This window comes from Ochotona princeps, chromosome 3 (genome assembly GCF_030435755.1).
Source record: "Ochotona princeps isolate mOchPri1 chromosome 3, mOchPri1.hap1, whole genome shotgun sequence".
NCBI classification, from domain to species: Eukaryota; Metazoa; Chordata; class Mammalia; order Lagomorpha; family Ochotonidae; genus Ochotona; species Ochotona princeps.
Genome location: NC_080834.1, coordinates 23135529 through 23147919, shown reverse-complemented (window position 1 = coordinate 23147919; position 12391 = coordinate 23135529).

The following is a 12391-nucleotide window of genomic DNA, read 5'->3' as shown; positions in this document are numbered from 1 at the left end:
TACTGGTTAACAAAACAGAAGTATGAGATGACTGGGGGCTTCTGGGAGAACTTCACTTCCCTAATAAGCACAACTCTCTTTATTTTCTTCTTTCAACTGTAATACCTGGGAAAGGCCACAGAAATGGAGTATCTTAGATCCATGAGATGTGCCTGCTGTGTGGGTTAAAATCCCAAGTCCCAGGTCAAAAATAGCGAGCAGACAGAGGGACATCCTGTCAGCTCTGATGGCCCCAAAAGCAACTGGAACAGTCTTGGACTGCTTATCTCTGAGCAAAGTAAACCCGTTGCTGTACGATTGGCTAGGACGGGCCTCAGGTGTTACAAGGAATCTCATCTAGCACAGTACGTTTGCTAACACTGAGATACTCAGGAAGCCAAGCACATGAATACGACAAAAGTAAATCTAAAAGCCATAAAGCCAGCAGTAACTAGACCAGAATAGCACATACTGAAGCCTTGGAAATCAAGGCTGATTCCTGTTAAATCCTGGGAAAGAAGTGTTCACAGACAAGCAGCACCATGAATAGAACTGCAACTAATTATAAAAAGAAGACACAATGTAAAAATAATGCCATATTATACATACTTGTTTTACTCATGTAATGTTTAAGCATGTCTAACTCTATGTAGTATTTAAGTAAGTATCAACGAGCTAAATTACTCAGGAGGAATGGGACTTACACTAAAAACTGTGAAACTGGGAATTGCAGTCATGGATGGTCCTTATTTTTTTTTCTGCTGGGATATATTGGAATCCCAGTATATCCAGCTTCCTCCAAAACTTCCTGAGAAGCAAGTCTCACAAAGTGAAGCCAAAGAACATCCCCAAATGTGTTTGCTCTGCTGTTCAAAATGCCACGACATGGATAATTGAACTATCACTAGCATGCTAATGAGAAACCAGACTGCCTTCTTTTTAACCAAAACATGTTGAGCTCATCAATTGTTTCAGGTACTAGTGTCCCACGTTGTGCCTGTAGAGCCTTCAGCAATCCCTCAGTGCCCCTCCTGAAGGAGCTGTCCATTCATTCTGCACAGATACTTCTGTGGACAGGAGAGCAGACCACCACATGGATGGTATTTGGGGAAAAGTAGCAGTCAACATTGACCTCTGTTCTACCACCAGATTCCTTCAGAAGACCACAAAAGTGCCCTTTCCTGAAGATTCCCACTGAACTCTATGTCTTTATTTTTTAAAAGATTTATTTATGTATTTGAATGATAGAGTTACAGGGAAAAAAGGAAGGAGAAACTTACAGGGAGGAGAGTAGGCGAGATTTTCCACTCTCTGGTTCACTCCCCAAATGGACACAGCGGCCAGGGCTGGGGCCGAGCTGCAGATCAGCAGCAGGAACTTCATTTGGGTCACCCATGTGGGTTGTAAGGGCTCAAGAACTTGGGTCATCTTCCGCTGCTTTCCTAGGTATATAAGCAAGGAGCAGGATTGGGAAGAAACACTGCATGGGATGCTGGCATCACAAATTGTGGCTTTGTCCATTACACCATGACAACCACCCTTGTGCTCCATCTTAGTTGCTTTATAGCATTTCATCACAAGCATGAGATCCATTAATTTTTGTTATTCATCGCATCATTTTCCTTCACTAACTTCTGCATTGGCTACTGCACTTGCTTGTGCAGTCCCTATGATACATGGCTTAAGATGGCTATTAAAGGAACTTTCATTTCTGTTTAATTGAAACTTACTGGTCAGACAAGTGTTCTATGTAATGATTCACATGGGATATTACCAAAAAAATCATGTTTTCTGAGACCTAAGCAAATCTATATGATTTTCTTTAACTTTGATATGCACTTTTTTTCCGGGCAAAGTCTGAATTTAATGACCTCATCGTTTTTCTTTAAAACTAACAGAAAAGAATCTTGCTCCTGAGATTCTATTGTGGCTCCAAGCCTTTCTTTTTGGATTGATTAGTGGATGGGAATTTTGGACATTCAAGGCTGTATGATGGATGACGTTTTAAAAATCAAATAATTCTAATTTCTTTTTTTTTACTTACTAACTTTCTACAATGGTATCTGTTCTATTCATTGCTCCTGCTTGGTCCCTACTTTAAAGACTGAGATCCAGCACCTGCTAAGGAAACGTACCCAAACAACAACTACACTTAGTGTGCATCTTCTCCTCTTGTGTCTCCGAGTGTATTGAAGTTATGGATTCAGACAGCCTTGCTTTCTGTCTTTCTCTGCTGTCATATCCCTTTGTTGATATCTCTGTTTAAAGATGAGTTTGCCCCATGCATCACCAATTGTCTTTTGTTTTCACGCTGCAGGGAGGACCGGGCTAATCCACATGTCACTATGAAACTTGAGGCCTCTCTACTTGACAGGTAGCAGGCCTGACAGCAATCTATTGAAAATGCATTTTAGACTATCATTTTTCCAGTCTAATTTACTCTTAATAAAATGACTTTGAAGACAAGGGGTCCATTCGGTGTTGGTTTGCTTCTTCCAGATAATTGCATTTCGAGAAAGACACACTGGCAGTTTTCACAAACACAAAATGATGAGAATCCCTTCAGAATAAAATGATACCTTTGCAGTAAAGAGCATCTGTGAGTCTAGCTTGCCCAGAGCACTTGGAGAAGTGTAGACATTCACGTGACTCCATAGAGGTGGAGAAAGAGCCAGACGATCATTCATGCCCTACAGCACGATACATTCCATTTTTCACAGAAAAAAAAAATACAGCCTCCCTCCCCCAAACCATGCATGTAGAACTTTACAAAACAAAGAATACTTTGGGGTGGTTGTCATACAACAGGACATCTGGGGTTGGACACCAGCTGTGAGTGATAACTCCAGCTCACGGGGAGGCAGCAGGTGGCAGGTCCAGATTCCATCTACAGACCCAGGCTTCCGGTCCACTTCAGGCACTGGGGAGTCAACCAGCTGATGGCAGCACTGATTTCCTCTCTCTTCTGCCTCTCTCTTCTGTTCTTTACTTAAAAAACAAAGATGTTTCTACAGTATGTACACATTACAGTTCTGGCAAAGTATTGCATATATGCATATAAAATATTATATGAAATACATAAATTATGTATAAAGTTAATAGCATCACATAACTTCTTAATATGGTTTCATTTTTAAAATTCACTTTGTTCTGTGTATTTATTCATAAATCATTTCTCTTCTCACAAGAAAAGAAAAATAAGAAAAGTTAGTATTTCTGCTCTTATATTCATTATCATGTATTCTATTATTTTGGTAACTTTACTAACCCTTTATAGATATTTTTTCCTCACATGAAATTTTGTTCAAGTCTTGTCAAAGTGATATCTGATCAAGTGCTGAGTTGGGCCCAGAGCAGTAGCTCAACTGGCTAATTCTCTACCTTGTAAACACTGGAATTCCATGTGGGTGCCTGTTCGTGTCTCTATTGCTCCACTTCCCATCCAGCTCTCTGCCTGTGGCCTGGAAAAGCTGAGGAGAATGGCCCAAGGCCTCAGGACCCTGAACCTGCACGAGAGACCCAGAAGAAGGTCTTGGCTCCTGGCTCCTAGCTTCAGATCAGCTCAGCTCTGGTCTTTGGTAGCCACTTGGACTGTAAATCAGAGCTTAGAACAGCTTTCTCTCTTTCCTCCTCTCTGCATATCTGACTTTTCAATAAAAATAAATTTTTAAAAGGTGCTAAGCTGTATGATATGTGATATTTAAAGCTATCTAATATTGTTAGCATTTTCTAAACATTCAAGATTTTTTTTTAAACTATGTCATCAACTTCATCTACTGTAAATTGTGCTGGTTGAACAAAAACTATCCTAAACGTGGTACCTCAAAAGACATATTTAGTAATTTTGTTGGATATTTTAATGATTTAAATGGCCATATATATTATTTGTATATTGAAACTGAGGAAAAATTGTTGCATTTTCCAATTGTAAAATGATTAAGGAAAGATTTAATCTTGCTCCACTGTTGAGCTAGGGTACTGGATGTAGATTTGTCTTCATTTCCATTAGTTGTTATTTTCATTAAAAGAAATCATTGTAAAGAATTATGATGCTCTTGGGGCAGCATCATGGTTAAGTGAATTGAGCCTCCACTTGTGATGCCCGAATCCACATCAGGGTACTGCTTTTGGCGCACACTACTCTACTTCAGATTTAGCTTCTTGCTAACACTGCGGAGGCAGCAGAAGCTGGCCCAGGAAGCTGGCTCCCAGCCACCCACATGGGAGATCTGGAGAGAGCTCCTGGCTCTTGTTTCAGCCTGACTCAGCCTTGGCTAATGTAGCTACAGGAGGAGTAAAGAAATTACACAAAGACTCTCTCCCTTTCTCTCTGTATGTGTGTCACTTTTCTTGTCAAATAAAATTAAGAAGTCTTTAAAATATTCTTTATGTACTACAATTCAATGTCTCAACACAATAAAATTTTGTAACAGCTTTAGCATTGATGAAAGAACACGGAGTGAGTGAGTGACGGGATTCCTGGAATATTCATGTTCTTGGTTTTGTAGTGTCCATAAGAGCTCTTTGGTCTGACTCCAGACAAAATCATAAAGACCTGTTTCTGGGGAAATCTGTGTGTCTCTCTCTCTGTCTCTCTCTCCTCCCTGCTCCCCTCATTCATCCTTCTTCCTCCCAGCCCCTCCCCCATCGATTTGTTTGGTTCTTTTCCTATCTGTGCACCACTTTCCTTCTTGCTCATACAATCCAACATCATATGTTCTGAGAGAGTGAAGTGTGAATTTCAATTCCTGCTAAACTTTTCCCTCGAGATGTACTTTATAATCTCAAAGCTCTGGAAGGTTTGGATTGGAGTTAAAACGTGCAGTATTATGTTTTGGTGCCATCTGGTGTGTAATTCGCAGGCTTGCATTTCCACCTAAAGCCTGGTTACAAGAATTTTCAGGAAGAACAGAAGCGAAAGGGCGGAGATTGCATACTAAGCACAGATAATCGTATTTAAACCTTTAAATTTTTTCAAAGTCTAACATACAAGCTACATAAATTGGAACCAGACTTAATGTTTTTTTGTTCAATCTTCTCAACCTCGTTGCCACAACTATATTAACAAAATTGGCATTTATTTAACCTTTGCCCTGTGGTAGCATGCAGGAGTAAGACAGAGTACTCTAGGATTCCTGGCCTGTGACACCAGAAGAAAACAGGGACTCTTTCAAAGTGGCTGACATCTTTCAAAGTGGCTGACATCCTTCGTATCATCAGATGAGTTTCGGTGGGTGCCCAGAAGCAGTCAGCCCACCTGCCAGTACCTGTGAACATTAACAGCATCAACCCAGGGAGACCCCTCCTCGCCCTACCTTCCCACTGACAGAAGATCCGGTGAAAGAGAGGCGCATGGCTGACAGAACTTGTGCTTATTATTTTAATTTTCTAAAGTTAACTTATTGAGAGGTGGAGAGCTTCTGAGATCACACTTTATTTTCAGAATCGAAGTGCTTGTTGGCAATGTTGAATATCTGAATAACATTTCAGCACCTAAAATGTGGCGGAAAATTATTTAGGCTGTTTGTTATCAATGGTAAGACAAGGGTTTCTTTAAGGCTTACATTTTAAAAGGACGGTGGGCAATGGAAATCAAGTAGCTTTCTGACTGTGTCTCCAGAGTTCTGCTTCATTTACATAACAGATATAACCATACTATTGACTTCAGTTCCTTTAAGGTCCCAGAGTGGTCCATGGTATTACCACCACACTGACTGTAAGGAAAACTAACGGATTCACAATTTAGGCAAATTTCCTAAAGGTGTAGACTTAGTAAATTCGAGATTCATGATAGAAGCCTAGTATCTGAGCTCAAGTTACATTAAACCACTAGCCATGGGACTCTCAATCCAATAGTAATATTCTTTAAGCACATGAAACATTCTAACTGGATTTCTTATATGCACAATTTCTTCTCTTCCCTGAAATGAGATTCTAAGCATGTGATAGTGATTCACTGACATTTTGAACAACTTTTCTGAAAGCTCCAGTGCCTGGGCTCCCACCTTTGCAAGACTTGTATAAACCCATCCCCGCCCCCGCCATCTGGAGCCCATAGTGGAGGAAGGCTCAAGGCTGGGCAAAGATCCTTACTCCTCCGGAACCCTTAATAATCTCCTCTTCTTTCTCCCTGAATCCTGGAAAATTCTTTTTTAGTCTTGGGGAAGACTTTTCTCTTAATTCTTTCCCCTTATTTAGGCTGGAATCGAACACTTGATGCATTAAAATGTTCAATTTCCAGATTCCCTTAAAGATGTGGAAGCCTGACCTCCCTGGCCTCCCATCCCATGGACTAAACACGCGATGGGGATCTGGCAGCCTCCATTTTGCCCTGGGTGAGTCCCTTCAAATGTTTGCATCTGCTGAATTCAGACTTCAAGGAACAAAAACCTGCAAAGCTTCTGCAATGTCTTTGGAAGGTGACCTCATTCTCCACTAAATGAATGAAGCAAATAAACTATTTACCATGCTGGATGACAAGGGGGAAAAGCAATTGAGAGCAAGATGGGTAAAATCTCTCAGTTTTGATCTACCTGCTACCTGCCTGCACACCTGAGTGTGCAGTCTGACTTGCATTCCTGATTACATATCAAGAGTTCCGCTTGTTCCACATGCCACCTGTATCTATATGATGCAGGAAGACTTCATGGCTGGATTCAGTATTCTGCATTGCACCCAGTAGGCTCTTCATAAATATTTCTTCCATGAAGTTGTTTATTATACCGAAATAGATTGCAATAATAATAATAATTATTAGAATCTGAACTTAAAGACAGAAATTTTAATTTTATTTTAACTCAGAGGCACTAACAAGCTTACTCTCTGGAATTGCAATGTATACATGCAAGAAAGGCATATTTGATTGGTGGCTAAATAATCAGTTTTCTAGGCCTTAATCTTTATTATAAAGGGGGTCGTTAGGAAAATGTCACTTTTCAGATATGTGTCTGAACAGAAAATCTCCCATCCAAGTACTAACCAGGCCCGACCCTGCTTAGCTTCCGAGATCAGACGAGATCGGGTGTGTTCAGGGTGGTATGGCCGTAGACCTGAATAGAAAATCTGCACAAAGCAACAAAGCATTTTGAGAAGTTGCCTGGATAAACTCAGTCACCTGGTTTTTCATCTGTGCAACAAGGCAAAAAAAAAAATGTTTTATGGTTTGGCTAAATGTCCCACACTAATTGGATGTGTAGCTGATACACGAAACAATAAATAGTAACAAGGAAGTGCCTGCCAAAAAGGAATTCGGTGTTGTAAAGATGTGTAAGGTCCCCTGCTGCTATGCCAGTGTTGGCTGCTCCTCTAAGAACTTTCCCTAATGTCGGCTGTCCGAGGCCAGACCAGCTGACAGGCACGCTGCCAGCTCTTCAAACCTTCCCCGACCCCCAACCTGCCTTTTTTTTTTTTTTAATTTTTCCTGTAGGACTAACTATTTCAAGGACTGAATCTGCATGTGTCCTCTAAGAACCAAACATGGCGTGTTCTATTTTTGAATACCTGCTATTTTGAAGTCCAGATCATTTTGTAGAGGTGGGTTGACTTGTCAACTGGCTTCAGCAAACATCACATAGGTTACAATAACAGCTTCCACTCACTTTGCATGTGCTGCAGGGTGCGAGTGAGATCACACCAGACATGTCTAAGGCTTATTAAGGAGTCTTTATTAACCAAGCTTGGTGATAATAGAGCACAATAGCAAATCACAAGTCCATACATCAACCCAACCAATCATAATCCAACCAATCATAATCCCAAAAGGAGCAAATGGTCATTATCCTTAAGTCCATCCATTAAGCTGAAGACCTATGTCCCAGCTTCCCCAACAATATAAGTTATCCTAAGAGACATGCAACGAATAACCGGGACACACTTACAAAGAACCTGGACACACTTACAAAGCTGCAGACATTGGCCTTTCCCTGGCTTCTCTGCCCACATTCTACTACTGCTAGGCCTCACCCCTCCTGGAACTCCTGACAGCACACAAACCAGAAACAACATTATTATAACCATTGCTCTATCTAAGCAGTACACAGGGACCATGCTCAGGAGATCACCTGTCCTGGGTCAGCCAAGAGTCGAGGTGCTAGCATAATGGAAGCACCTGGCCAGAAAGAAAGAGAGAAAGAGAGAGCTGGGCAGAGAGAGCCCCTGCTTGCTGGGCCTTTTAAAGGGGCTTCTGAGGGGCATGGTTACACGACAATGCAATACCATCCCCTCTCAGTTGATAGGTGAGTCACAGGTGGGCAGGAGTGAATACCTAAGTGTTGTGAGTTAAGGAGTTAATTGGCGTTCATTGGGATGAGCAGGAACAGGAACTGGGCTTGTAGCTGAAAATGCCTAGACTAATTGGACTTGTCTGTATCCAATATCCTGGCTAAATTAGGACATGGGGGAAGTGGTGGAGGATTGAATTATCATTCCATTGCTGTTAGGACCCACCTTCAGGACAGAGGATAGGGGACCCAACCAAGTTTCATTTGCCCACTATCACTGGCTGCAACCCATAACACATGCACTTTAAATATTATCCATTCTTACCAACCATGTTGTACAAAGGTTTGATCTAAGCTTAAAGAGATGAAATGACTTGCTCCAAATTACACAGTAATTGAAACACGTGTTAAAAGCTTCTCACGTGCTTTAACTCACGGTCTAATTCATGACACACCGCTAAGCCTAGGCCCTGCGGGTGCCGTTAAAGTCCTCCAGGGAGGCCAGAGAAAGGTGCCAGAATCAGGGCTCAAGATGATGCTTTGTGCTTGTACTTGTTAAAGGAAAGAAATACCATCTGAAGGACATGGTCCAGAGGAGTCACAAAAAAAGCAATTTGCATCAGAAAAGGCAACTCCAATGTCTTTCAACATTAACCTAAGCCCACACCCTGGACTATGGCTGTGCTGTCAAGGCCTGGAAGTGCACATAAGGTGCTTCCATTTCATAATTTTAAAGCACTTAATTAGTTTTGCTTAATTAGACCTGATAGCTTACATGACCCATCTGTCATTTCATGTTAACTCTGACATGAGATTCACCAAGGGCTTTCTATGAAAAATAGATGAAGAAAAGAACATAAAATCTAAGTTTTCCTACTGAATTTTCAAAAATAACACTTGCAAAATGTCTTAGGCAGAAGTGATTTAGAATTGTATCTATGAGACAGCTTTAAGCTTGGAAAGAAGGATTCAAATGCAAGTGGTGCAGTTTGGCGACAGTCCCCGGAGTAGGTGAGCAGGTGATCTGTCCTTTCACACGCAAGTATACTTTGGGGTTTCATAAACAGGCTATTGAAAGGAGAAAGAGGCCTGGGAGGATCGGAAAACTCTGGGCTCTTAACAACTGTGGGCCCAGTGACTAAATCCTCGCCTAGCAAGCACCAGGACCCATATGGACACAGGTTCATGTTCCAGCTGCTTCTTGTCCCATCCAGGTCTCTGTTTGTGGCCTGAGAAAGCAGTGGAGGATGGCCCAAAGACCTGGGACCCTACACCTGCATAGGAGACCTGGAAGAAGTTCCTGGCTCTTGGCTTCGGATCAGCTGAGTTCTGGCCATTGAGGCCACTGGGGGAGTGAACCAGCGGATGGAAGATTTTTCTCTTGTTCTCTCTGTTAAAGCTGATCTGCCTTTCCAAGAAACAAATAAAACTTTAAGCAGTTGTTTCTTCTTAGATAAGGAGAAAGTAAAATAAAATAAATCTTCAAAATGTGCAGCCAACTACAGCAGGTTGGCTGGCTGTGTTTGTTAAAGACACAGCTGCCTGAGCTCCAGCCCCTATATTCTACCTCTGAATCTCCAGAGGAGGAGTTCATGGCGCTGGAGTTTTAGCCAGCACCTCCCAAGTGATTCTGCTCATCTCTGGAATACAGAATAGTGAGGATATTTATTGATGAGATCCTAATACTTTTAAATGCCTCATAGGTGTTAGTGAGCATTCACGTTAGAAATGACTTTTTAAATATGCAAATAAGAAAAGTATTAAACTGTTTTTTGTTACTATTATATAACAGAATCCTTACAAGGAAGCCCATGCTACAACAAGAGAACATGACATCTCTTCCTGGACACGCATGTGTCGGCGAATGTGAGTGGCACTTACTGATGATGTATTAGGGTCTGCTAACAAAACATCACATTTCATCCATCTAGACGGTCCATTATGACTTTGAACCAGCTTCAATCCTACCTCTTTATACAATTCTTTCTAACTACCTTGGATTAAAAACAAGAGCCTTTATTTGTAGAGCAATTCTCATGTCACAAATGTGGTGCTTTATATGCAGGAAATCACGTAATTTCTACAACAAGCCTCTGAAGTCAATTTCTAAGTATTAGCCTGATTTTATAGACAAGGAAGTTAGGAATTAGAACAGTGAAATATCTGTATGTGATCACATAAACTAAGGGATAGTACAGCCTAGATTCAAGGAGAATTCTGCTGAATTCTAAGTTAGTGATTTCATGTATAAGAAAAATGTCTTGGGCAGGCATATTGAAACAACAAGCTAATCTTCCATCTTCAGGCACACTGTTGGCATGTCATATGGGCGCTGGTTCATGTCCCAGCTGCTCTACTTCCCATGAGCTTCCTGGTTTTGGTCTTGGAAATCAGAGCATAGCCCAAGTCCTTTGATGTCTGCACCCATGTGGGAGACCTGGAAGAGGCTACTGCTTCCTGACTTCCAATCAGTTCAGCTCCTGCTGTTGTGGTCATTTGGGGAGTAAACAAGTGAATGGAAGATCTTTCCTTCTGTTTCTTTTTCTCTCTGTAAATCTGCCTTGCCAATAAAAATAAGTAAATCTCACAAAACAATGATTTCTCATCTGTTAAACTCCACTCACACCTGAAATTAAGACACCAGAATGGTCCCTTTCCAAACGTCATCCTTGAACTGTACTGGGGATAGTCCCTTTGGAGTCTGTACAAGCTGCTGAGTCAGAGAACAGAAAAGAGCCTGCCCAGGGCAGAGTGAGGTGCTGTGGGGCTGTGGAGGGGCACTGAGGAGCTCACACGGGCAGACCCCAGGACAGCACATTAAAATTCTCACTCCTGAAGAGAATCTGAGGGGCATGGGTGCTGGGGTCTGAGCACATGAGACCACCTAAAATATTCATCTGTGTATGTGTGCCCTCTGAGGCTTTTGGAATTGTTCCCTTACACTTAAGTAATGTTCTTTCAAACCTGTGGTTGATTCTTTGTGCTAGAAGAGCATTCCTTTCTTATTCTAGCTGTGTTGGAGTTAGCCCCAGTCTTTCCCATAGTTAGGAACCTTCTTGCCCAGGAGTCATGCCACATGGGATCTGGGGCCAGGGTCAATAGCCTTCAGGAATAATGCATTGTGCACCATTGGGGTGAGTGAAACCATTGTACGTTTGGCTCACCAAAGGAAGTCTTCACTAAGATTCTATTGATTAAAGTCGTTTTTCACTGTTATTTCTAATAGCTTTCTAGTATCTCTCTGTGTCATTGCCAGGTACTCTACCATATATCATAAACACCAGGAAGAGAGGTCCCTGATATGAATTTTTTAATAGCTTTATCTTTTTGAGCTGCACTGTATATAATGGTAACAGCATATTATAAAACAAATGATGACCTACAATGAATCCCTATAACTAATCATTACAGAAGACAAAGGAAATTCAGTTCTCTTCAGGGTTTGGAAATGATAGCCGAGGGCAGTACAGAATATACCGCTCTCACAATAAAGAACTGGGAGGGAGCCTAGGGGAGGTCAGGTAGCACGGGTGGGTGGCCAGAGTGGAGCCCACCTTGCCAGGGACCAGCTTCCTGTTCCCATCACAATGTAATGAACCCACAATCTGGACTGTAACGATTAAGTATGCTAATATACACTCAACGTCTATTTTGCAGCTTACCACAGAGGAAGGATTCAAGAAATTGTGACTACTACTACTATTGAGAAGTTAAAAGCCAAATAATAGTATTGCTTTCTCTTATCTCTCCAAAAGTAAAGGATCTTTAACCAAGGACCAAGGATTATGGATAATAGTCTCATCATTCTACAATGTCTTTGGATAACAACCTTGATAATAAAATTATTTATTAAAAAAGAGAGGATGGGGAAAATCATCCTGGAAAACTCACCTAATCTTTCCCTTTTTAAGATTTTATTTATTTTTATTGGAAAGTCAGAAATACAGAGAAAAGGAGACAGAGAGGAAGTTCTTCCGTCCAATAGCTCACTCCAAGTGGCTGCAACTTGGGGAGCTGTGCAAGCCTAAAGCCAGGAGCTAAGAGCTTCTTCTGGGTCTTCCATGTGGGTGCAGGGTCCCAAGGTTTTGGGCTGTCCTTGACTGCTTTCCCAGGCCACAAGCAGGGAGCTGGATAGGAAGCGGGGCTGCTGGGATTAGAACTGGCGCCCATATGGGATCCCGGTGCATTCAAGG